General features: G+C 44.8%; 1 long non-coding RNA gene across 2 annotated transcripts; it reads left to right on the forward strand.

The window, feature by feature from the left end:
• Window positions 1–7,506: 7,506 nt before the first annotated feature.
• LOC134337769 (uncharacterized) lies at window positions 7,507–26,498 on the forward strand. 2 transcript variants are annotated; one of them, XR_010016062.1, is made up of 3 exons: window positions 7,507–7,619; window positions 11,217–11,838; window positions 24,818–26,498. It is a non-coding gene; the product is annotated as an uncharacterized LOC134337769 (long non-coding RNA). The 2 variants fall into 2 exon arrangements; XR_010016061.1 differs by lacking the exon at window positions 24,818–26,498 and adding an exon at window positions 19,821–20,248.
• The last annotated feature ends 226 nt before the right edge of the window (window positions 26,499–26,724 follow it).

The following is a 26,724-nucleotide window of genomic DNA, read 5'->3' on the forward strand; positions in this document are numbered from 1 at the left end:
TATTCATTTGGAGAAACAGAATGGTAACAGGCCCTTTCAGGTAGTTACACCATCGCACCCAATTAACTGATAACCTGTCGATCTTTAGAGTGTGGAAGGAAACTGGAGCACCGAAAGGAACCGCTTACAGTCAAGGGGAGTGTGCGTGTGTGTTACACGTGATAGGGTTAGATTCAAGATTCAGGATTGTTTAACGTCAATTCCTGTACACAAGTGTAAAAAAGATCAAAATAATTGTTACTCTGGATCCGATGCAGCATAAAACCACAAAAGATAAAGAACACAACAGTAACTATAATAATAAAAACACAATAAACGCGAATACATAAGATAGCCTATACACATAGATTGATTGGATGTCTATAGAGTGACACTGACCACGTTAGTGTCTGTGCATTAGGTGACTGAGAGGAAATGATAAAGTAGTGGTGGTTGGGGGTGTGGAGGGGTGGGTTAGTGGGTGGAGGAGTTGGTCAACCTCACTGCTTGGGGAATGTAACTGATTTTTTGAGCCTGATGGGAGTGCTCCTATAGTGGACGGTGTTGGAGTCTGCCAATACTCACTGGGCAGACATTGACTGGCTGTCTTGGGAGGTCGAGCAAGACCTCAGGAAAGCTCTCATGGGCTAAACTGCATATTCAGGAAAAAGGGGGAGGAACGAAAGAGAAAACAACTGAAGGATTATTTCTAGTGCATGACAAGTCCCAGTTGCATCATGGCTGTGGTGATGAATTATGAATTCTCCTTAGCAATCATGAATAAAAGTATGTAGTAGAACTGATCCCACTTGTAATTTGACATAATTTTCGAAAGTACATCCTCTTTACATCATTCGCCTCCCTGTTGACAACCGCCACATACCCTCTGTAACTCAAGCTTGGCTGGAATGCCTTTGTCTAGTGGATCACATTAAAAAATACCAGCCCCAGCCACCGCCCTTGTCCACGTTGGTCTGAGCTCCCCAGCCTAGGCAGCAGTGGTGGAACAGAACATAGAAGAGCCACCCAGGGAAGGAGGCACCAGAAGAATCATGTGTGAGATCAGGGGCGCTGTGAGCACACCGGGATCCGTGCTGGGTTTGGGGCCGACTCCTCCAGTCCTTGCTGCTCTCCGGTGTCCTCCCCCTGGAAGGCAGGTTGGGCTGCCTGCGGCTGACTCAGTGTGAGACAAGCTGATTTGCCTTCGTTTGGTGAAAGTGCGTGAGATGAGAAACTGCCTGGTACTTGTTCTTGCAGAAACGCGGCTCCAGGACAACTTTCCATGACCATCAATCCACATGACATGACACACTGGGACTTTGCTAATATTAGTTTTTGTGACTATATGTGCCGTGCCTGACTAAACGTAACGTGTTTTGCACCTCAACCCCAGAGAAATGTTGTATTGTTTGTTGAATGTGTATGGTTGAATGACAATAAACTTAAACTTGAACATACAATACTGTGCAAAAGTCACAAGCAGATATACGGTATATAGCTGGGGTGCCTAAGGCTTTTGCACAGGTCAGGATTTGTCAACATGGAGTGGAGAGTGACTTTGTAAATCTGGTGGGAGCAAAGGCTGCTGGGAATGGCAGAGATGGAGTGCCGCGGGAGGGGTGTGGGACAGGTGGTGGAGAAGGAGTGTGGCGGTGGGGTGGGGAGGTGCAGCACAGGTGCAGACACACCCAGCCCTGATGCACCAGGGAAGGTCATTTGATTCCAAACAACTGGTTTATTGATCATTACAGTAAGTCTCTCTGGTGCTTCCCTCTTCCTCCCCTCTCCCTTCCCCTTTTCCCAACCATGATTCCCCTCTCCCTGCCCCCTTCCCTCTCCCAGTCCACAACAGAGACCCAGATCAGTGTCAGAGTTATGATCTCTCATATATGTCATGAAATGGCAACACTACAGTGCAATACATAAAATTACTACAGTTCTGTGCAAACATCTTAGGCTCCCCAGCTACATGCAGTATATGATCCCAAGAGTTTTGCACAGTACTGTAGAAAATACTGTCCTTCTGCCCACAATGCTATGTCCACCTGTTAACCCACTCCAACATCAACCTAACCCTTCCTTCCCACATAGCCCTCCATTTTTCTATCATCTATCTTTGATTCTCTTAAATATATCTAATGTATCTGTTTCTGCCACCACTCCCAGCAGGACATTCCACACAACCACAACTCCCTGTATATAAAAAAAACACTATCTCTGCCATCCTCCCTAAACTTTCCTCCAGTCACAGAATGTGTCATCAAGCCTCACAGGGTGGGGTGTGCCAGTGATTGCTGGGGTGGGAGGGGATAACCGTGAGAAAGAATGTGGTCCAATTCCAGATCCCCAAAGCGAAAAAAAGATATAGGTTATAAAGATGAGCTTTATTTATCAAATGTACATCAAAACACACATTGAAATATTTTGTTTGCACCAATGACCAACACAGTCCAAATATGTGCTGGGGGCAGCCTGCAAGTGTCACCAGGCTTCCAGTACCAACAGAGCAAGCCCACAACTCACTAACCGTAAACAGTACGTCTTTTGGAATGTGGGTGGAAACTGGATTACTCAGAAAAACCCAGGCATTCATGGGGAGAACGTACAAACTCCTCACAGACAGTAGTGGGTTTGAACCAATCGCCAGCCCTGTGAAGCATCACACTAACCGTTATGTTACCCTGCCGCCCCCCCCCCCACGCTAAGATAGACATAAGATTATCTTCTCGTCTTCAATGGTGGAGAGTTTTTGGAACTCCTTCCTTCAAAGGGCCGTGGAAACATTACTTTTGAATGTCTTTGAGGCAGAGGTGGTTAGGTTCTTGATGATCAAAGGGGAGTGAAAGGTGTCCGTGGATGGGGTGGTATGCAGAAATGAGCTCACAGCCAGGTCAGTCCTGAAAGGTGGAGCCTGCTTAAGAGACCAAGTGGCCTTCTATTGGTTCTAAATCATATAGATCCCAGAACACAGAACATAGAACATAAACAAGGAATATAGATCCAAAAACATAGAACATAAAACATGCAACCTGGAACATTCACAAAAAAAATGCTGGTCAGGCAGTATCTATGGAAAAGAGTAAATAGTTGAGGTTTCAGGCCAAGACTCTTCTTCAGGATGTCCTTTCCCTGCAATCTCCTTTAAACTTTCCCCCTCTCATCTTAAATGCATTTCCTCTAGTATTTGCTGTTTCCACTCATAATTCCCTTCTCAGTCTTTGTCACTCCAAGTTTGTCCAGCTTCTCATAGCTCGCATCCTCTAATCCAGGCAGCATCCTGGTGAACCTCTTCTGCACCCTCTGCAAAGCCTCCCCACTCTTCCTGTCATGAAATGATCAGAACTACACACAATACTCCAAGTGTGGCCTCTCCGAAGTTTAATACCCTAGTTGCATCACGTCCTTATGCTCAGTGCCCTCACCAATGAAGGTAAGACTGTCAGACACCTTCTTTACCAGCCTGCCCACTTGCGTGGCCACTTTCAGGGAGCTATGGACTTCGATCTTACGGGGCCCCTTCACCCAGACATGCCCTCTTCTCATTGCTAACATCAGGAGGTGGCCACAGAAGCCTAAAAGCACACACTCAACGTTTCAGGAACAGCTTCTTCCCCTCTGCCATCTGATTACCAAACAGTCCACGAACTCCTCTGGCACTACTTTTGAACAAAATATTTCATATTGCAACAAAGAGTATTTTCTATGTACTGCTGCCACAAAAAAAAAACAAATTTCAAAGTTCAAAGGTTATTTATTATCGAAGCACATATACCATACACAACCTTGAGATTCATTTTCTTGTAGGCATCCACAGGAATACAAGGGAATACAAGGGAATCTATAAAAAAGCACAGCAACAAAGACCGATGAATATCTGATGCACTATCAATAACTCCAAAAGACTGGAAGTAGACAAATACTGAAAGGCTTTTATTAGCAGTAAAATGTGACCTCCATCATGCTGAGTGTCTGTCCTGGACTGAGGGAGGAGCAATGGCGCAATCGCCTTTATTCAGGGGTCTGTGGGAGGAGCCATGGGGCAGTCAGCAGAGGGGCGTGTCCAGACAGGTAACCCAGTTACAACATATATATATGGTTTCCCACACTATCCAAAATGCAAAAGAGAACAAATCATGCAAACAGTGAAAAAAAGGAAACAAATAATAGCTAGAAAATGATATGCAGAGTCTCCGAAGGTGAGTCCACAGGCTGTGGACCCAGTTCAGTGCTGAGGCGAGTGAAGCTGGTCCAGGAGCCTGATGGTTGTAGGGCAACAACTGCTCCCAAGCCTGGCAGTGTGGGACCAAAAAACACCTGTAGCTCCCGCTTCTTCTGCGAGAAGAGGGTGAGAAGGGTTAAAAGAAGCAGACAAGATGGGCTCAGGAGGGGGATCTTGGCTGGCAGAGAGTAGTGGGACTGAGCACTGGTTCAGGGCTGTAGGGTAGTTAGTTCACGCACAGGAGGCTGGTTGAGAAGTTTCAGTTGCTCAGCATTCAGGATGAGGTAGTAAATTGGATTAGACATTGGCTTTGAGGGAGAAGCCAGAGAGGGTAGTAGAGGGTTGCCTCTCTGATTGGAGGCCTGTGACTAGTGGTGTGCTGCAGGGATCAGAGCTGGATCTGTTGTTGTTTGTCATCTACATGATAATATGCTTAACTGGATCAGCAAACTGGCGGATGACACCAAGATTCGGGATGTACTGGACAGTGAGGAAGGTTATCCTGGCTTGCAGTGGGATCTGCGTCAGCTGGAGAAATGGGCTGAAAAATGGCAGACGGAATTTAATGCAAGCAAGTGTGAGGTTTTGCACTTTGTTAGGTCATACACACAGTGAACAGTGGGGCACTGATGAGTGTGGTAGAATAAAGGGATCTGGGAATACAGGTCCGTAATTAATTGAAAGTGATGTCATAGGTAAAGAAAGCTTTTGTTACATTGGCCTTCATAAATCAAAGTACTGAATACAGGAAATGGGATGTTATGTTGCAGTTGTATAAGACATTTGTGAGATCTAATTTGGAGCATTGGGTGCAGTTTTGGTTACCTAGCTTCTAAGAAAGATGTAAACAAGTTTGAAAGAGTGCAGAGAAAATTTGCAACGATGTTGCTGGGTGTGGAGGACCAGAAGTATCAGGAAAAATTGAATAGGTTAGGACTGTATTCTTTGGAATGTCAAAGGCTGAGAGGAGATTTGATAGAGGTATACAAAATTATGAGCGGTATAGATAGGGTAAATGCAAGCAGGCTTTTCCACTGAGGTTAGCTGGGACTACAGTCGGAGGTCATGGGTTAAGGGTGAAAGGTGAGAAGTTTAAGGGGAAGGTGAGGGAAAACTTTTTCACTCAGAGAGTCGTGAGGGTGTGGAATGAGCTGCCAGCACAAGTGGTGCATGAAAGCTCAATTTCAATGTTTAAGAGAAATTTGGATAGGTACATGAATAGTAGGGACATGGAGGGCTATGGTCTCGGTACGGGTCAATGAGAGTAGGCAGTCTAAATGGTTTCGGCATGGACTAGATGGGCCAAAGAGCCTGTTTCTGTGCTGTACTGCCCTGTGCTTCTATAGCTCTATAAGTGAGTGATAATTAATCTGATTCTGAAATGTGTACAAGTTGATGTGCTTTGCAAGCTGACTTCTGGCTGCTTTGACCATTGCTACATTCTTCCTTCCCTCTCCTTTTCCAAGGAATCCTTCAACCTTCAATATCTAATGAAGTCGGGATGTTGGTGCCCAATGGCTGGAGCTCTGAGTCTGTGAACCTCTGTGAGTCCCCTGGGGAAGTCAATGCACATCATCATCATCATCATCATCATCATCATTATCATCATCATCATCATCATCATGTGCCGTGTCGTATGACATGGGCGATCAAGACCATGACCATGGTTGTTCTTGGCAAATTATTCTGGAGAAGTGGTTTGCCATTGCCTTGTGTCTTTACAAGATGGGTGACCCCAGCCATTATCAGTACGCTTCAGGGATTGTCTGTCTGGCGTCAGTGGTCGCATAACCAGGACTTGTGTTATGCACCATCTGCTCATACGACCATCCACCACCTGCTCCCGTGGTTTCACGTGACCCTGATCGGGGGTCTAAGCAGGTGCTACACCTTGCCCAAAGGTGATCTGCAGTCCACTGGTGGGAAGGGGCACCTTACACCTCTTTTGGTAGAGACGCATTTCCACCCCGCCACCCGCAGTTGAAGCACAATGTCTGCAAATCCATGCGTCTGCTGGAGACCGAAGACAGCCCGTCCTGGGGTCGGAGGAATGGGGCTTGTTTTGCCGTTATTTTGTTGCTTGACGTGTTTTGTGTTGTTCTGCCGAGCATTGTTGGCATACTATGTTGGAGCCAGAATGTGTGGTGACACTCACTGGCTGCCCCCCAGCACATCTGATGTTGTGTTGGTTGTTAACACAAATGACAGATTTCAATGTCTGCTTTGTCGTCCATGTGATAAATAAATCTGAATAACTTAAACAGGAAACGGAGACCCAGCAATACCTGATAGGGTGGTTAAGAAGGCATATGATATGTGCGTCTTTATTAGGCAGGGCATTGAATTTAAACGTCAGGAAGTTATGTTGCAGCTTTATAAAACTCCAGTTAGGCTGCATCTGGAGTATTGGATACAGTTCTGGTCACCCCATTATAGGAAGGATGTCAAGGCTTTGGAGAGAGTGCAGAGGAGATTTAACAGGACGCTGCCTGGACTAGAGGGTGTGTGCTATAACAAGAGGTTGGACAACCTTGGGCTGTCTTGCCTGGAGCGTCAGAGAATGAGGGGAGATCTGATAGACATTTATAATTGAAAGGCATAGATAGAGTAGACAGACAATATCCTTTTCTTAGGGTTGAAATGTCCAATACCAGAGGGCATGGATTTAAGGTGAGAGGGGGTCATTGCAAAGGAGATGTGGGGGGTAATATTTGTACACAGAGAGTGCTGGGTGCCTGGGATGTGCTGCCTGGGGTGATGGTAGAGGCAGAAACACTAGAGACTTTTAAGAGATGTTTAGGTAGGCACGTGAATGTGAGGAAGATGGAAGAATATGGACATTGAGAGGGCAGAAGGAATTTGTTAGGTTTGGTCATTTGATTTCTAATTTAATTGGATTAGCACAACATTGTGGGCCGAAGGGCCTGTTACTGTATTGTACTGGTCTATATTCTATGTTCTAACACTAATCTGAAGCAATCCAAGCCGTAAAGTTCACTGGTGTGTCTTTGTGAGTTTTGAAATTAAATCAGTTTAAGGGTTAAACTTAACCCAAGCAGCTTGTCAGTGCAGGCAGGTGAGAGCAGAAATGTTCCCACAACCTTCAGCTAGAGTGAAGCAATGCACGTCAGATGATCTGATAATAAGTAAATGCCAGAAAGTTTGTAAAAGGCCGTGGACTTGACTCCTGAAACCAGTTTCTCTTTTACCCATTAACTCCCTGAGCTGGTCTCAGCCACAGGTTTGCGATAAGTGCTGGCAGCAAGTCAAGAGGGAGGAGATTTCCCACAATGTTCGCTTGCCTTTCCCACAGGTGGAGATCGCTTCGTGCCTCAACACAATGACACGGAATTCCATTACATTTGACAGCAGGTGCCAAGAGCCTGAGATCGGGCAGCAGGTACAGGACAATAAGGCTCAGGTATTTTCCCAGTCTCATAACTTTGCCTTCCGTTTACACCTTCTATCAAATTATACCACAGCACCCTTATTCATTTTCAGAATCTGTTGAGAAATAGAATCTACAAAGGCCACGTATTATTAGGTAAATATTTTTAGATCTGTATTGTATTTCTACTCACAGATGCTTTATTCGGAACAGTGGCCACATTATATCCATTATCATTCATAAACCTATTGTTTAACAATCTGGACGGGGACCGTGGCCATATTGTGAGTTATAATGAGATATCAAGGTTCAATAAAGAACAAGGCCTTCTGTTGTTCGGACTCTTTGTTTTAATGTAATCTGAATAATTACCTAAAGTCACTTACAGACTAGATGTCAATAAAGAAAAAAATACATATTTCAATGGTCTCGACAGATCCAACACTCTGTTAACCGTTTGCATGCCAAATTGTTTAGAAATCGGCAAATTTCTTTCAGTATTCCAGATTGTTTGTCATTTCCAGTACACAAGAGTCAAGGAGAAGAAAATATTTGTTACTCCAGATCTGATGCAGCACACAAAAAAAGCGCACACAATAAGATAAAGAACACAATAATAAAAAAAACACACAATAAATATAAACACACAAGATAGCTTACATACAAATTGGTTGTATGTCCATAAAGTGACGCTAAGCACAGCAGCGTCTGTACATAAGGTGACTGACTAAAGTAGTGGTGGTTGGGGGTGTGGAGGGGTGGGTTAGTGGGTGGAGGTGTTGATCAGCCTTACTGCTTGGGGAAAGTAACTGTCTTTGAGTCTGGTGGTCCTGGTGTGGATGCTACGTAGCCTCCTCCCTGATGGGAGTGGGACAAGCAGTCCATGAGCAGGGTGAGTGGGATCCTTGATGATGTGGCTGGCCCTTTTCCGGCACCATTCTGTGCGTATGTCCTTGATGGCGGGTAGGCTGGTGCCGGTGATGTGTTGGGCAGCTCTGACCGCCCATTTTAGACCCTTCCTATCTGCAGCAGTGCAGTTTCCGTACCATGCAGTGATCAGTTTGTTAGATGCTCTCTACTGCACATCTCTAGGATGATAAGAATGGATGTGCGTATTGAATATTCATGCGGTACTGAGTTCAATGTTCAGTAAGTTAGATTGCAGTGTTTCAAACTCTGGTTAGGGCACATTTGGAATATTGCATTCATTTAGATTATGGAACAGCACAGCGCAGTGCAGATCCTTTGGCCCTTGATGTTATCTCTATCTTTTAGCCTATGACAAGATCAATTGGACCCTTCCCTCTCCCATAACTTTCCATTTTTCTATCATCCATGTGGCTATCTAATAGTCTTTTAAATCTGTCTAATGCATCTGCCTCTACCACCACCCCTGGCAGTGTGTTCCCCACACCCACCACTCCCTGTGTAAAACACCTACCGCTGATGTCCCCCCCCCAATACTTTCCTCAAATACCTTAAAAGTATGTCCCCTTGTATTAGCCAGCGCTGCCCTGGGAAAAAGCCTCTGGCTGTCCAGTCTGTCTACGTGTCTTAGCACCTTGTACACCTCTATCAAATCACCTTTCATCCTCCTTCCCTTCAAAGAGAAAAGCCCTAGCTCGGTCAACATATCCTCATGAGACATGTTCTCTAATCCAGGCAGCTTCCTAGTAAATCTCCTAGGCACCATCTCAAAAGTTTCCACAATTTTCCGAGAAAATGAGGTGACCAGAACTAAGCCGATATCAGCATCAGAATCAGGTTTAATTCCACTGGCTCAAATCATAAACCCGAGAGATTCTGCAGATGCTGGAAATCCAAAGCAAGACACACAAAATACTGAAGGAACTCAGCAGGTCAGAAACCATCTATGAAAATGAATAAACAGCCATTGCAGATATCATCATCATGACGTGGCATGTTGTATGATGTAGGTGATCATGGTCTTTCTATGACCATGATTGTTCTGGGCAGTGTCTTTACAAGACAGGTGACCTCACCCATCAATACTCCCCAGAGACTGTCTGCCTGGCATCAGTGGTCACATAACCAGGACTTGTGATATGCACCAGCTGCTCATACGACCATCCACCACCTGCTCCCATGGTTTCACATGATCCTGATCGGGGGGCTAAGCAGATGCTACACCTTGCCCAAAGGTGATCTGCAGGCTAGTGGAGGTTAGAGACACATCTCCACCCCGACACCTGTATTATTAGAACTGATTGCTTATTCTCCTCCACACATACTGTCTATCCTGCTGAGTTCCTCCAGCATTTTGTGCGTGGTACTCTTAATAACCCTGGCATATGTTGTGAAATTTGTTATTCCCCTTCTGGTCATCCCATTAAAGGAGAAAGTGTAGAAGAGATTCACCAGGATGCTGCCTGGACTAGAGAGTACGAGCTATAAGGAGAGGTTGGACAAACTTGGGTTGTTTTCTCTTGAGCGTTGGAGGCTGAGGGGGGAATTTATAATGAGAGGCAAAGATATGAGTACATTTTTCTTCTAGGATCAAAGTGAAGTTAAAAATCACGGGTAATTGGGAGATTGGTTCGGGCAAGTCCGGCAGCCCACTCCACACACTCACCACTCTCTGAGTGAAAAACTTACCCCTGACATCTCCTCTGTACCTACTCCCCAGAACCTTAAACCTGTGTCCTCTTTTCAGCCCTGGGAAAAAGCCTCTGACTATCCACACAATCAATGCCTCTCATCATCTTATACACCTCTATCAGGTCACCTCTTGTCCACCGTCGCTCCAAGGAGAAACATAGAAACATAGAAAATAGGTGCAGGAGTAGGCCATTCGGCCCTTTGAGCCTGCACCACCATTTATAATGATCATGGCTGATCATCCAACTCAGAACTCTGCCCCAGCCTTCCCTCCATACCCCCTAATCCCCGTAGCCACAAGGGCCATATCTAACTCCCTCTTAAATATAGCCAATGAACTGGCCTCAACTGTTTCCTGTGGCAGAGAATTCCACAGATTCACCACTCTCTGTGTGAAGAAGTTTTTCCTAATCTCGGTCCTAAAAGGCTTCCCCTTTATCCTCAAACTGTGACCCCTCGTTCTGGAAAGGCCGAGTTCACACAACCTATTCTCATAAGGCATGCTCCCCAATCCAGGCAACATCCTTGTAAATCTCCTCTGCACCCTTTCTATGGCTTCCACATCCTTCCTGTAGTGAGGCGACCAGAACTGAGCACAGTACTCCAAGTGGGGTCTGACCAGGGTCCCATAAAGCTGCACATTACTTCTCGACTCCTAAATTCAATTCCACTGTTGATGAAGGCCAATACACCGTACACCTTCTTAACCACAGAGTCAACCTGCGTAGCTGCTTTGAGTGTCCTATGGACTCGGACCCCAAGATCCTTCTGATCCTCCACACTGCCAGGAGTCTTACCATTAATACTATATTCTGCCATCATATTTGACCTACCAAAATGAACGACTTCACACTTATCTGGGTTGAACTCCAACTGCCGCTTCTCAGCCCAGTTTTGCATCCTATCAATGTCCCGCTGTAACCTCTGACAGCTCTCCACACTATCCACAACACCTCCAACCCTTGTGTCATCAGAAAACTTACTAACCCATCCCTCCACTTCCTCATCCAGGTCATTTATAAAAATCGCAAAGAGTAAGGATCCCAGAACAGATCCCTGCGGCACTCCACTGGTGACTGACCACCATGCAGAGTATGACCCGTCTACAACCACTCTTTGCCTTCTGTGGGCAAGCCAGTTCTGGATCCACAAAGCAAGGTCCCCTTGGATCCCATGCCTCCTTACTTTTTCAATAAGCCTTGCATGGGGTACCTTATCAAGTGCCTTGCTGAAATCCATATACACTACATCTACTGCTCTTCCACCTTGTAACAGAGATGGAGATGGAGTTATGTTGAAGCACTTCAGTCCTTCAATGCACTTGGGAAATACTTGAGATGTTCAATTAAGAATTTTCAAAGTGGGCAGTTCAACATTCCCTTTAAAGTGATTTATGCGTATTACCCAGAGAACTTTATTTTGAAATTAACTCTGCTATGGACTGTCTGAAGCCCGCTGTTAAAGGAAGAGGGTAGAGCATGGAGCTAGCAACTTAATTCCGTTAAAAACCCAGTGCTACGGAAGAGACAACAGAAGATCCAAAGACCTCGTCCCTGGGAGAGAAAGGATGTACCAAGAATATGGGCTACACCTAGGGACAACTTTAAAGAAAGGCTTGGGACCGAGGACTCTGGTGAGTTGGCTGTGACCCATGCCCCAGTAACGGTGATGGGCTTAAGGAGAAGAATCACTTTCAGCCTCAAAATACAAAAATACCCTTTTAGAACAGAGATGAGGAGATATTTGTTTGGCCAGAGGGTGGTGTATCTGTGGAATTCATTACAGTGAAGAGCTCTGGAGGCCAAGTCATTGGATATATTCAAAGCGGAGGTTGATAAGTTCTTGATTAGTAAACGCGTCAAAGGCTACAGGGAGAAGGCAGGAGAATGGGGTTGAGAGGGATAATTAATCAGCCGCAGTAGCGTAGCAGTAAGTACAATGCTATTACAGCTCAGGGCGTCGGAATTTGGGGTGTAATACTGGCGCTGTCTGCTAGGAGTTTGTATGTTCCCCCAAACACAGGGAAGTTTCCTCCAGGTGCTCTGGTTTCCTCTCACAGTCCAAAGACATACCGGTTAGTAGGTCAATTGGTCATTGTATATTGTCCCGTGATTAGGCTAGGGTTAAATCCAGGGTTGCTGGGTGGTGCAGCTCGAAGGTCAGGAAAGGTCTGTTCCGCCCTGTATTACTAAATAAATAAATCAAATCACCCATGATAGAGTAGACTCAATGGGCTGAATGGTCTGGTTCTGCTCCTATGTTTTATGGTCTAAGAAAAGGCGATAACCTTGGCAAGCAGTGCTGAGAACGCTAAAAGGCATGAAGGGCTAATTGCTGCTCTCTCCCGGCTCACTGCCTGCCTCCAGCACCCCCGCATTCTCTTCCTGTTGCGTGTGTGCTGGCGAGCTGTCACCTCTATCACCCTCGTAAATCTCTGGCTCCCGTTTATTGAACCTAGGCCCAGGGGCTATCCAGCCTCAAAGGAGGGGCAGAGCTTTCCCACGGTTTAAAAACACAGACTGCCGTTCTTGTTCGCATTCCTCGGCTGACAAGCTCAGTAAATGTTTGGACAGTCTTGTACAAATACACCTTTAAGAGGTGGGAGGGGATCAGGTTACAGAGAGCCACACGCGCGTCGCCTCTTCTGGGAGTGACACGGGAGAAAAGCATGGGCCCAGTTCTGACGTACACTGAGTGTAACTCATTGCAGGCAACCAAATATTGTACTGTGTTTATATTACATCTAATCCAGCCGATGGAAAAATGGTCAATCGAATTCTTTAAAACTCCAGACCTAAAGTGTAGAAAAAACTGGAAACAAGGTTTGAATCCAGCAAAGTTTAATTTCTCTGCTGAGATAGTTTGAAACATAATCAGTTGACTCTTGTAATTAGTGCTCTGTCCAGGATGGAAAGAGAGTTTTCAGTAAAGATCAGATCAAGTCACGCTGCACCATGGTGCAGGCTCTGGTCTGTAGTTGACCTGCTTCTACAGTCACACAACAATCTGTGACAGCATGAGTCATTCACAGCCTCTGTGCTCTCTCTCTGTCCATCTCCCTGACTGTCTCTATCTCTCTCCCTCTCTCCCCTCCCCCTCTCTATCTTGCTCCCTCTCTCCAGCCCCCTCTCACTACCCTCCTCTCCCTCCCTCTCACCCCTCTCTCCCTCCCACTCTCACTCTCTCCTCCTCTCTCTCTGCCTTCTACCTTTCCTCTCTCCCATTCTCCCTCCCTCCCTCTCTATTCCTTGTTCTCACTCCTGTTGTTTATTTAATATTTGAGTAATTTTGTAAATATATTGTTTGATTAAGCATTCTTTGTTGTTTACATAATTCATTACAGATTATGTGAAAAAGTACGTGAATGGCGTACATCATTACGTCACTATTGCCAAATGTGTTTTTCTTAGATTTAGAGTTACAAAATATAACAATGGTGATGAGAAAGTTTTAAAATGACCCCCCCCCGAGATGATATCCTACCCATTAAAGCACAGCAAGACGTTTGATATTTTAAAAAAGTGGAACATATGTTTCTTAACAAGGAGAGAAAGACAGTCAAGAAAAAAGGCACAAAATGGATGAAATTAACAGGTTCATAGGCAGTGATAATAATAATAAATAAAGCAAAAATGGCTGTCTACATTGGAAAGATAGACACAATTGATTACACAACAGATACCTGGATTATGCATACAGAACGAATTGAACAGTTTTTTTTAAAGCAAATGGAATAGCCAATGAGAAATGATGCCAGTTTAACTGAGTGCAACAGATGGAAAGGCATACAGTTTGCTTAGAAGTTTGACTGCTCAATCAAATCAGTCTAAATGAGATTTGCTGATATCGTGAATATAATGCAGGAACATTTAGAATTGAAAATGTTGCTGATTACAGAACACTCTAGGTTCCATAAGTGGAATCAAAAGACATTTCAGCATGTGTGTCTGAATTGAACAAATTGTCTGAGCTTTGTCAGTTCAGTAATGGACATAATGATGCACTGAGAGATCGTTTAGTTTGTGGATTCTTACAAGAAAGTATTCTAAAATTACTCCTAACTGAAGCACAACACACATTTAAAAGAGCAGTTGAAATCACTGTATTAAAGGAAACAGAGACAGAGGAACAATTGAGTTGCAGTTAGGAATGAAAGTCAGGATGAACAAAATTGCAACATCTAAACAGAAATGTACCTGCAAGTTTTGCCTTTAAATCTGCATTGGTCTGTGCTCACATACACCAGGCCAAAGCAGATTTATAGGCAAAACTTGCAGAAAATGTAACAAAGTAGGACACACACAAAGAGCATATCAGACAGACAAAAATAAATGGACTGCACTGAGAAGAGAAAAAGATACAAAGTCAAATTGCAGTTTCAAAAAGGAGCACTGATCTGCATGCCATTGATGAAAAATCTGATAAAGGTGAGAGTGATGCAGAACTGAGTAGTCTTGAGATATTCAATGTGAAAGCTGTCAGGATCTGTGATGACTTTAAGGTCACCATCAACCTAGTACTGAAAGTAGATCAATCCCTCTTCCCTGGATAGAGGATAACTCTGCAAACCTTTCTGGAGGAAAGCACTTCAGTAAAGTGGAATTAGCTAAAAGACGAGAAAATCTGCGGATACTGGAACTCCAAGCAACACACACAAAATGCCAGGGGAAGTCAGCAGACCAGACAGCATCTATGGAAAAAAACGAAGTTAAGGTCAACTTACAGATGGAAAGGGAAGAAGACTCCAAGTGTTTCTCACCATAAACACTCTCAAAGGCCTTTATCGCTATATTAGGCTTACTTTTGGAGTAGCATCTGCTCCTGTACTGTCAGAAACTATGGACCAAGTGTTACCTGGATGACATCATTGTTACAGGTAAGGATGACAAAGAACATCACCAAAATCTCAAAGTGTTAAAAAAGATTAAAAGATTATGAGCTCAGAGCTTGAAGTGACAAGTGTGAATTCTTTAAACCAATCATCACTTATTGTATCACACCACTGACGCACAAGAATTACACAAGTGTACTGAGAAAATCCAAGCAGTAGAGGATGCCTCAAGGACAAAGGATATGTCACAGTTGCGGTCCTTTCTCGGATTTGTAAATTACCATAACAGGTTCCTGCCGATCCTGTGCTCCACCCTCTGAACTCATTACTAAGGTTCAGGAAGAAATGGCAATGGACAAAGCAGTGTGAGGTGGCTTTCTAAAAGGTAGAGGAAGTGGTGATGTCAGACACTGTACTCGCATATTATAATCCACATCATCCACCGAAGTTTGCCTGTGATGCCTCACCTTATGGTATAGATGCAATCATGTCACATGTTATGTGTGATGGAAGTGTAAGACATTTGAACCAGTACGTGCCTGGGAGAGAATTTACCCTCATTACTGATTATCAGCTACTGGTGTCCATCTTCAATCCACAGAAAGGGGTTCTACTAACAGCAGCAGCACGATTGCAGAGGTTCGGCAGGAATCTGTTTCTTGGAGGACACAATTGCAAGATCAAATTCATGAGGACTAATCATAGAAACACTGATGTTTGCTCTGTTTACCCTTGAGAAAGGAAATACCTGGAAAAGAGGACACTTCTCGATGTATTCTCCCTAATGTATATTGAAAATCTCCCTCTTACAGCAAAGATGTTAATAAGGGAAACCAAAAAAAAATTCCACACTGTCTCAGGTTTACATGGCAACCTAAAATGGCTGGAATATGCAGCAGAAATTCCAGTTTCCCCGTTTTTATCAGCACAGGATGAACTTGCCCTCGATGGGGGTTGCCTTAAGTGGGTATCGAAGACTGTTGCACCATCTAAGCTGAGAGCTAAAGTGTTGAAGGAGCTGCATGCTGGTCATCTAGGCAAGGTCAAAGTGAAAGCGTTGGCTTGAAGCTTTGTCTGGTGGCCTGGGATAGATCAACAGGCTGAGCAGCTTGCCATGCACTGAAAGGGATTCCAGCATGACCAGAAGATGCCAAGAGCAGCACCCCTGCATCCATGGGATTGGCCTGCATTGACCTGGAAGGGAATTTATATGAATTTTGCTGGACTGTTCATGGGCACAATTTTTTTGGTAGCAGTGCATGCAGTTACAAAGTGACCAGAAGTGTTCCCAATAGCCTCCACAATAGTCCACGCACACGGTTGATGTGTTGAGAAGCCTCTTCTCAAGGACTGGTGTTCCAGAACGCTTGGTCCGTGACAATGGGCCACAGTTTGTTACGGAACAGTTTCAGTCATTCCTGTAAATGAATGGAATAAGGCATTTTACATCTGCCCCGTACCACCCAGCTACATATAGCGTGGCAGAAAGGTTTGTCCTGAGTTTAAAGAACACACTGCAGCAATGTCAGCAGAATACACTACACCAACTCTGAATCAGCAGCTCACCAATTTCCTCCTTGAATATCGCAATGCAACACACTCCACTACATCAGCTCACCAGCTCTGCTGTTCCTGGGTCATAACTTGCATTCATTCTTGGGTCTCCTCAAACCCAAACTCAGAAGAAGTTTGCAGGACAAACAGCTGAGACAAATTGAGGTCTCCTCAAACAAGGAGGTTCAGTGTTTCACTCCTGGACAAGCAGCCTTAACAAGGGTCTACAGGGTTGATCCAAGGTGGGAAAATTAAGGCCAGAACTGGACCACTGTCCTACACAGCGGGTATTGCGTCTGATGTCAGCTGGACATGACACATTGATCTGTTGAGGAGAGCAGGGTCAATTGTTAAAGAAGAAAATTGTCTGGCACTGTCAGAACTGCTTCCTGCAGTCCCAGAGTTAACTCCTACAACCACCACGGAGGAGGGCCCAGAGCCTCAGATTGTTTCGCAGCCACAAGTCTCACCTGTCAAGGAGAGTGACTCCCCACCCCCTTGTCATGAAAGACATTATCCCACAGGACTATAAAAGTGTACTTAAATAGGTATGCATGTCAACTTATTTATACATCTGTTAAAAAAACATTCTATATTGAGCTATGGAATCATAGAAAAGTACAGGATAGAAACAGGCCCTTCAGCCCATTTAGTCAATTTAGAGCCATTTAAATTGCCTATTCCCATAGACCTGCACTGGGACCATAGTCCTCTTTAACCCCTAAATTGCAGGAGACTGGTAACTGGGTGACTGTCAGGAGAAGAAAGAGAAAGTGCAGAGTACACCTGTGGCTCATACGAGTCAATTATAAGTATGCCACCTTAGATACTGTTTGAGGAGGACAACCTGCCTACCGAGGAGACCCGCAGTGACTGGGTCTCTGGCACTGAGTCTGGTGCTGTGGCTCAGAAGAGGTGAAGAGGATTGCAGTGGTGAATTGAGATTCCATAGTCAGAGGAACCGAGACAGGTTTCTGCGGGAGCGATAGAGACACCCGGATGGTATGTTGCCTCCCAGGTGCCAGGATCAGGGATGTCTTGGATCATGTTCACAGTATCCTCAAGGGGAATGGTGGGCAGCCAGAAGTGCAGGTACGTGTTGGCACCAATGACATAGGTAGGAAAGGTGAGGAGGTCCTGAAGGAAGGTGAAAATCAGGATATCCAATGTAGTAATCTCTGAATTGCTGCCCATGCCACACGTCAGTGAGGGTAAGGATGGGATGATTTGGCAGATGAATACGAGGCTGAGAAACTGTTGTAGGGGTTCAAATTTATGGATCATTGGGATCGCTTCTGGGAAGGTACGACCTGTACAAAAGGCACAAATTGCGCCTGAACTCGAGGAGAACCAATATCCTCGTGGGCTGGTTTGCTAGAGCAGTTTGGGAGGGTTTAAACTAACTTGGTGGGGAATTGGAGTGATAGTGCTGAGGATAAGGTAGCTGGCTTACAGAGGCAGTGTGTGGTGAGACTCCTAGCAAGAAAAGGCTGATGATAGGGCAAAGTTGCAGTCAACTGGCTGAGTTATGACGTAAAGGGTGAACAACTTCAAAAAGGGTGAATACAGGACTGAAGGTGTTATATTTGAATGCATGCAGTATACGGAATAAGATAGATGATCTTGTAGCACAGCTATGGATTGGCATGTGTGATGTGGGCATCACTGATTCATGGCTGAAAGAAGATTATCGCTGGCAACTTAACGTCCAAGGATACACATTGTATCGAAAGGACAGGCAGGAAAGCGGAGGGGGTGGTGTTGCCTAGTGGTAAAAAATGAAATCAACTAATACAAAGAGATGAAATAGGGTCAGAAGGTGTTGAATCGTTATGTGTAGAGCTAAGGAACGGCAGGGATAAAAAGACCCTGATGGGAGTTGTATACAGACCCCCAAACAGTAGTAAGGATATGGTCTACAAATTACACTGGGAGATAGAAAATACACATCAAAAGGGCAACGTTACAATAGTCATGGGGGATTTCGATATGAAGGTAGATTGGAAAAATCGGGTTGCTGCTGGATTTCAAGAGGGGGACTTTCTAGAGTGCACATGCGATGGCTTTTCTGAGCAGCTCATGGCTGAGCCCACTAGAAGATCATCAATTCTGGATTGGGTGTTGTGCAATGAACTGGAATTGATTAGAGAGCTTGAGGTAAAGGAACCCTGAGGGGCAAGTGATCAATATGATCGAATTCACCCTGAAATTGGAGAAGGAGAAGCTAACGTCAGATGTATCAGTATTACAATGGAGTAAAGGAAATTACAGAGGCATGACAGAGGAGTTGGGCAGAATTGATTAGAAAACAGCACCTGGAGGGATGATGGCAGAACCGCAAAGGTTGTAGTTTCTGGGGGAAGTGTGAAAGGTGCAGGAAAGATACACCCCAAAGATGAAGAAGTATTCTGAAGAGAGGATGAGACATCTGTGACTAACAAGGGAAGTCAAGGACAGCATAAAAACAAAAGAGAGGGCATGTAATATGGCAAGTGGGAAGATATATAATTGGAAATGTTTTATAAACCAATAGAAGGCAACTAAAAAAGCCATAAAGAGAGAAAAGATGAAAGATGAAGGTAAACTAGCTGATAATATAAAAGAGAATACAAAAAGCTTTCTCAGATATATAAAAAGTAACAGAGAGAAAAGAGTGAATATTAGACCGCTGGAAAATAATGTTGGAGATGTGGTAATGGGGGACAAGAAATTGGCGGACAAATTGGCGTCTGTCTTCACTGTGAGAGACACTAGCAGAATACCAGAAATGCAAGAATGTCAGGGGACAGAAGTGAGTGTTGTTGCTATCACTAAGGAGAAGATAGTTGGCTGAAAAGTCTGAAGGTAGATAAGTCACCTAGACCAGGTGAACCATACCCCAGAGTTCTAAAAGAGGGAGCTGAAGTGATTATGGAGGCATAAGTAATGGTTTTTCAAGAATCAATAGATTCAGGCATGGTTCCGGAGGACTGGAAAATTGCAAATTTCACTCAACTCTTCAGGAAGGGAGGAGGGCAGAAAAGGGGAAATTATAGACGAGTTAGCCCAACTTCAATGGTTGGGAAGATATTGGAGTTGATTTTTAAAGATAAGGATGAGGATTCGGGGTACTTGGAGGCACATGATAAACTGCCAAAAGTCAGCATGGTTTTCCTTTGGAATTCTTTGAGGAAATAATAGGCATGATAGAAAAATGAGAGTCAGTGGATGTTGTTTATCTGGATTTTCAGGTGACTCTTGACAAGGTACCACACATGAGAAAAGAGGAAGACCTGGGTGGTGGGGATCTCTGATGATGGATGCTGCTTTCCTGCAAGAACTTTTCACGTAGAAGTGCTCAATGATTGTGAGGGCTTGACCCATGATGTACTGAGCCAAATTGTTGGATTTTTATCCGACAAAAGATCTCAGCCCTCGGAGATGAAGGATACGCCAAGAAGATGCGCTGCACCTGGGAAACCATGAAAGACTGGCCCAGGACAGAGGACTCTGGTGAGGTGCTGTAGGTGGTCTATGCCCCAGGAGCAGTGATGGGCTTAAGGATAATATGAAGAAACCTCAGCACATATTATTGTCCTTTAGATTCTTAAAGGGTTAAGCACTGATTGTCACTGGCTGGTAAACAGCATCTTAATTAGGAATGGATATGGAAAGTATATCTGGGAGGGTGATCAGAAATCGAAGAGTTTAATTCTGAGACAAAAGGCACGACACACATAGAAACATAGAAACATAGAAAATAGGTGCAGGAGTAGGCCATTCGGCCCTTCGAGCCTGCACCGCCATTTATTATGATCATGGCTGATCATCCAACTCAGAACCCAGCCTTCCCTCCATACCCCCTGACCCCTGTAGCCACAAGGGCCATATCTAACTTCCTTTTAAACATAGCTAATGAACTGGCCTCAACAGTTTGCTGTGGCAGAGAATTCCACAGATTCACCACTCTCTGTGTGAAGAAGTTTTTCCTAACCTCGGTCCTAAAAGGCTTCCCCTCTATCCTCAAACTGTGACCCCTCGTTCTAGACCTCCCCAACATCGGGAACAATCTTCCTGCATCTAGCCTGTCCAATCCCTTTAGGATCTTATACGTTTCAATCAGATCCCCCCTCAATCTTCTAAATTCCAACGAGTACAAGCCCAGTTCATCCAGTCTTTCTTCATATGAAAGACCTGCCATCCCAGGAATCAATCTGGTGAACCTTCTTTGTACTCCCTCTATGGCAAAGATGTCTTTCCTCAGATTAGGGGACCAAAACTGCACACAATACTCCAGGTGTGGTCTCACCAAGGCCTTGTACAACTGCAGTAGTACCTCCCTGCTCCTGTACTCGAATCCTCTCGCTATAAATGCCAGCATACCGTTCGCCTTTTTCACCGCCTGCTGTACCTGCATGCCCACTTTCAATGACTGGTGTATAATGACACCCAGGTCTCGTTGCACCTCCCCTTTTCCTAATCGGCCACCATTCAGATAATAATCTGTTTTCCTATTTTTGCCACCAAAGTGGATAACTTCACATTTATCCACATTAAATTGCATCTGCCATGAGTTTGCCCACTCACCCAACCTATCCAAGTCACCCTGCATCCTCTTAGCATCCTCCTCACTGCTAACACTGCCACCCAGCTTCGTGTCATCCGCAAACTTGGAGATGCTGCATTTAATTCCCTCATCCAAGTCATTAATATATATTGTAAACAACTGGGGTCCCAGCACTGAGCCTTGCGGTACCCCACTAGTCACCGCCTGCCATTCTGAAAAGGTCCCGTTTATTCCCACTCTTTGCTTCCTGTCTGCTAACCAATTCTCCACCCACACCAATACCTTACCCCCAATACCGTGTGCTTTAAGTTTGCACACTAATCTCCTATGTGGGACCTTGTCAAAAGCCTTTTGAAAATCCAAATATACCACATCCACTGGTTCTCCCCTATCCACTCTACTAGTTACATCCTCAAAAAATTCTATGAGATTCGTCAGACATGATTTTCCTTTCACAAATCCATGCTGACTTTGTCCGATCATTTCACCGCTTTCCAAATGTGCTGTTATCACATCCTTGATAACTGACTCCAGCAGTTTCCCCACCACCGACGTTAGGCTAACCGGCCTATAATTCCCCGGTTTCTCTCTCCCTCCTTTTTTAAAAAGTGGGGTTACATTAGCCACCCTCCAATCCTCAGGAACTAGTCCAGAATCTAACGAGTTTTGAAAAATTATCACTAATGCATCCACTATTTCTTGGGCCACTTCCTTAAGCACTCTGGGATGCAGACCATCTGGCCCTGGGGATTTATCTGCCTTCAATCCCTTCAATTTACCTAACACCACTTCCCTACTAACATGTATTTCGCTCAGTTCCTCCATCTCACTGGACCCTCTGTCCCTTACTATTTCTGGAAGATTATTTATGTCCTCCTTAGTGAAGACAGAACCAAAGTAATTATTCAATTGGTCTGCCATGTCCTTGCTCCCCATAATCAATTCACCTGTTTCTGTTTGCAGGGGACCTACATTTGTCTTTATCAGTCTTTTCCTTTTTACATATCTATAAAAGCTTTTACAGTCCGTTTTTATGTTCTCTGCCAGTTTTCTCTCATAATCTTTTTTCCCCTTCCTAATTAAGCCCTTTGTCCTCCTCTGCTGAACTCTGAATTTCTCCCAGTCCTCAGGTGAGCCACTTTCTCTGGCTAATTTGTATGCTACTTCTTTGGAATTGATACTATCCCTAATTTCTCTTGTCAGCCACGGGTGCACTACCTTCCTTGATTTATTCTTTTGCCAAACTGGGATGAACAATTGTTGTAGTTCATCCATGCAACCTTTAAATGCCTGCCATTGCATATCCACCGTCAATCCTTGAAGTGTCATTTGCCAGTCTATCTTAGCTAATTCATGTCTCATACCTTCAAAGTTACCCCTCTTTAAGTTCAGAACCTTTGTTTCTGAATTAACTACGTCACTCTCCATGTTAATGAAGAATTCCACCATATTATGGTCACTCTTACCCAAGGGGCCTCTCACGACAAGATCGCTAATTAACCCTTCCTCATTGCTCAAAACCCAGTCCAGAATAGCCTGCTCTCTAGTCGGTTCCTCGACATGTTGGTTCAAAAAACCATCCCGCATACATTCCAAGAAATCCTCTTCCTCAGCACCTTTACCAATTTGGTTCACCCAGTCTACATGTAGATTGAAGTCACCCATTATAACTGCTGTTCCTTTATTGCACACATTTCTAATTTCCTGTTTAATACCATCTCCGACCTCACTACTACTGTTAGGTGGCCTGTACACAACTCCCACCAGCGTCTTCTGCCCCTTAGTGTTACGCAGCTCTACCCATATCGATTCCACATCTTCCCGGCTTATGTCCTTCCTTTCTATTGCGTTAATCTCTTTTTTAACCAGCAACGCCACCCCACCTCCCCTTCCTTCGTGTCTATCCCTCCTGAATATTGAATATCCCTGAACGTTGAGCTCCCATCCCTGGTCACCCTGGAGCCATGTCTCTGTGATCCCAACTATATCATAATCATTAATAACAATCTGCACTTTCAATTCATCCACCTTATTACGAATGCTCCTTGCATTGACACATAAAGCCTTCAGGCACTCTTTTACAACTCTCTTAGCCCTTTTTAATGCTTGCCCTGGATTTGTCGGCCTGCCACTTTTACTTTTCCCCTTTGTACTTTTTGCTTCTACGCTCACTTTACACCCCTCTGTCTCTCTGCACTGGTTCCCATCCCTCTGTTGTGAACTAACCTCCTCACACCTAGCCGCTTTAATTTGATTCCCACCCCCCAACCATTCTAGTTTAAAGTCACCTCAGTAGCCCTCGCTAATCTCCCTGCCAGGATATTGGTCCCCCGAGGATTTAAGTGTAACCCGTCCTTTTTGTACAGGTCACACCTGCGCCAAAAGAGGTCCCAATGATCCAAAAACTTGAATCCCTGCCCCCTGCTCCAATCCCTCAGCCACGCATTTATCCTCCACCTCATCGCATTCCTACTCTCACTGTCGCGTGGCACAGGCAGTAATCCCGAGATTACTACCTTTGCGGTCCTTTTTCTCAACTCCCTTCCTAGCTCCCTATATTCTTCTTTCAGGACCTCATCCCTTTTCCTACCTATGTCATTGGTACCTATATGTACCAGGACCTCTGGCTCTTCACCCTCCCACTTCAGGATATCTTGGACACGATCAGAAATATCCCGGACCCTGGCACCAGGGAGGCAAACTACCATCCGAGTCTCTGGACTGCGTCCACAGAATCGCCTATCTGACCCCCTTACTATCGAGTCCCCTATCACAACTGCCCTCCTCTTCCTTGCCCTACCCTTCTGAGCTACAGGGCCAGACTCTGTGCCGGAGGCAGGGCCACTGTCGCTTCCCCCGGGTAAGCTGTCCCCCCAACAGTACTCAAACAGGAGTACCTGTTGTTAAGGGGCACAGCCGCCGGGGTACTCCCCATCACCTTCCTTTTCCCCTTCCCCCTCCTAACCGTGACCCACTTGTCTGCCTCCCGTGGCCCCGGCGTGACCACCTGCCTTCCACTCCTCTCTATCACCTCCTCACTCTCCCTGACCAGACGAAGGTCATCGAGCTGCAGCTCCAGTTCCGTAACGCGGTCCCTTAGGAGCTGCATCTCGATGCACTTGGCGCAGATGTAGACGTCCGGGAGGCTTGGAGACTCCAGGGCCTCCCACATCCGACACCGAGAACAGCAAACTGCCCTCACAGTCATAATGCCCCTCTCCTCAAATAGCAACAGAAAATGAATGTCAAACCTTCCTCGCCTCACCCGCTTCCGCCTAAGCCCGGTGATTCAGAACCACCCCCGATCAGGTCAAGAGAGCAAACCATTATGGGTGGTCAGATTCCATTGGTAGGAAACCAGTCCAAGCCACTGTAAACAAAGAAAATATTCTGTTTAACTACACACTAAGAGTTTGCAATTATGCCTCCTGTTACCACAAACAAATCACTCCTTAAAAACCACTCCAGCCTTCTGTTGAACTCAGACAGCCCAGAGTATGTTTTTATTGCAGATCTTTTGTGAGTGGGTCCTGAGGTTCCCTAGAGATGGTTCCCTCCATCCTGAGATCAAGATAAACAACTAAATGAAAGAATTCTTCATTTCTTTTGAATTCCAAACTGTTTATAAAAATTGCTGTTGCTCTCTTTATTAATATTCTCTCTTCTCCCCTCTTCCATTAGGCGGAAGATACAAAAGCCAGGCTCAAGGATAGCTTCTACCCCATTGTTCTCAGACTCCCTGAGCCATTCCCCTTGTACAGAAAGATCAACTCATGACCTCACAATCTATCTCGTGATGATCTTTGCACCTTATTGTCTGCCTGCACTGCCCTTCCTCTGTCACGGTAACCCTTCATTCTGTATTGTTATTGTTTTCCCTTGTTCTCCAAGCCACGTCTATTGTCATTTAACTATCTACATAATGTACATAACCATATAAAGTGTATAGAAACAAGACAATTCTTCTCTGAACCAGGGTGTAAAGCACAGTGGTGCACATGTCACACATAACACGCCATAACTTATGAAGATAAGGATAAAATCTACAGGTGAATCACACGTAAGCAACAAACTAAAGTACATTATCAGGTATTGTAAGATTAACCAGTGACACTTTGAATACGATAGGGCTGGGAGTTCAGAAACTTAATTAATATCCTGGGGGGGGAAGCTGTTTCTCATCCTGACTGTTCTTATTTTTATGCATTGTAGTCTCCTGCCAATGGTAGGAAGTCAAAGAGGGTGCTGGATGGATGGGTGGGATCCTTGATAATACCAAGGACCCTGCGTATGCAGTGCTCCTGATAAATGTCTTGGTGGATGGTAGGGAGACCCCTATGATCCTCTCAACTGTTCTCACAATCCTTTGTAGGAACTTCAGGTCCGATGCTCAACTGCTCCCATACCAGATGGAGAGGCAACTTGTCAGGATGTTCTCAATGGTGCTCCTGTAATATGCAGTTAAGATGAGGGGGTGGGAGCCTTGATTGCCTCAATTTTCTTCGGAAGTGGAGGTACTGCTGTGGCTTCTTGTTCAGGGAGATGATATTAAGGGACCAGGTGAGGTCATCCTTGATGTGAACTCCCAGGAACTTGGTACACTTAACTGTTGTGTGCACAGTCTCTCCCACCTCCACCACTGAAGCTTGTAACTTCTCCAGAGCTGTCATAGGTCTTTTGGTGGCCTCCCCCACTAGTCTCCTTCTTGCACAGTCACTCAGTTTTTGAGGATGGCCTCCCCTGGGCAGATTGACTGCCACGCCATATTTTTTTCATTTCTTGATGATTGATTTACTATCAAAGGGATATTCAGACTGTTGGACATTTTCTTGTATCCATCTCCTGACTTGTGCTTTTCAATAACCTTTTCGCGGAGTTGCTTGGAGTGTTCTCTTATCTTCATGATGCAGTTTTTGCCAAGATACTGACTCACCAGCAGTTGGACCTTCCAGATACAGGTGTATTTTTACTACAATCAGTTGAAACACCTTGTCTGCACACAATCTCCAAAAACGGATCTCCAGTTAACTAACTGTGCGACTTCTAAAACCAATTGGCTGCACCAGTGATAATTTGGTGTGTCATATTAAAGGGGTGTGAATACTTATGCAATCAATTATTTTGTGTTTTATATTTGTAATTAATTTAGATCACTTTGTAGAGATCTGTTTTCACTTTGACCTGAAAGAGTCTTTTTCTGTAGATCAGTGTCAGAAAAATACAAATTAAATCCACTGTGAATCAATGTTGTAAAGCAATAAAGCATGAAGACTTCCAGGGGGAGGGAGGATACTTTTATAGGCACTGTATATAATTTCTGCAATTCACCTTTCTTTTCTATTATTACGTATTGTAATATGCTGCTGCCACAAAGACAATAAATTTCACAACATATGCCAGTGATATTAAACCTGATTCTGATTCTGTTTCTGACAAAAGCCACATTCTGACCAAGCCTTCCACATGTTGTGACTTTAGTCCGGGCCAATGGTTTGGAAAACCCAGTATTCCCAGATTGGTATTGTCTTTCCACGGAAGATTCTCCTTCGCCGAGTATCCAGGGCAGGGGTGGTGAGGTGGGGCAACTG

This window comes from Mobula hypostoma, chromosome 25 (assembly GCF_963921235.1).
Source record: "Mobula hypostoma chromosome 25, sMobHyp1.1, whole genome shotgun sequence".
Taxonomy (NCBI): Eukaryota; Metazoa; Chordata; class Chondrichthyes; order Myliobatiformes; family Myliobatidae; genus Mobula; species Mobula hypostoma.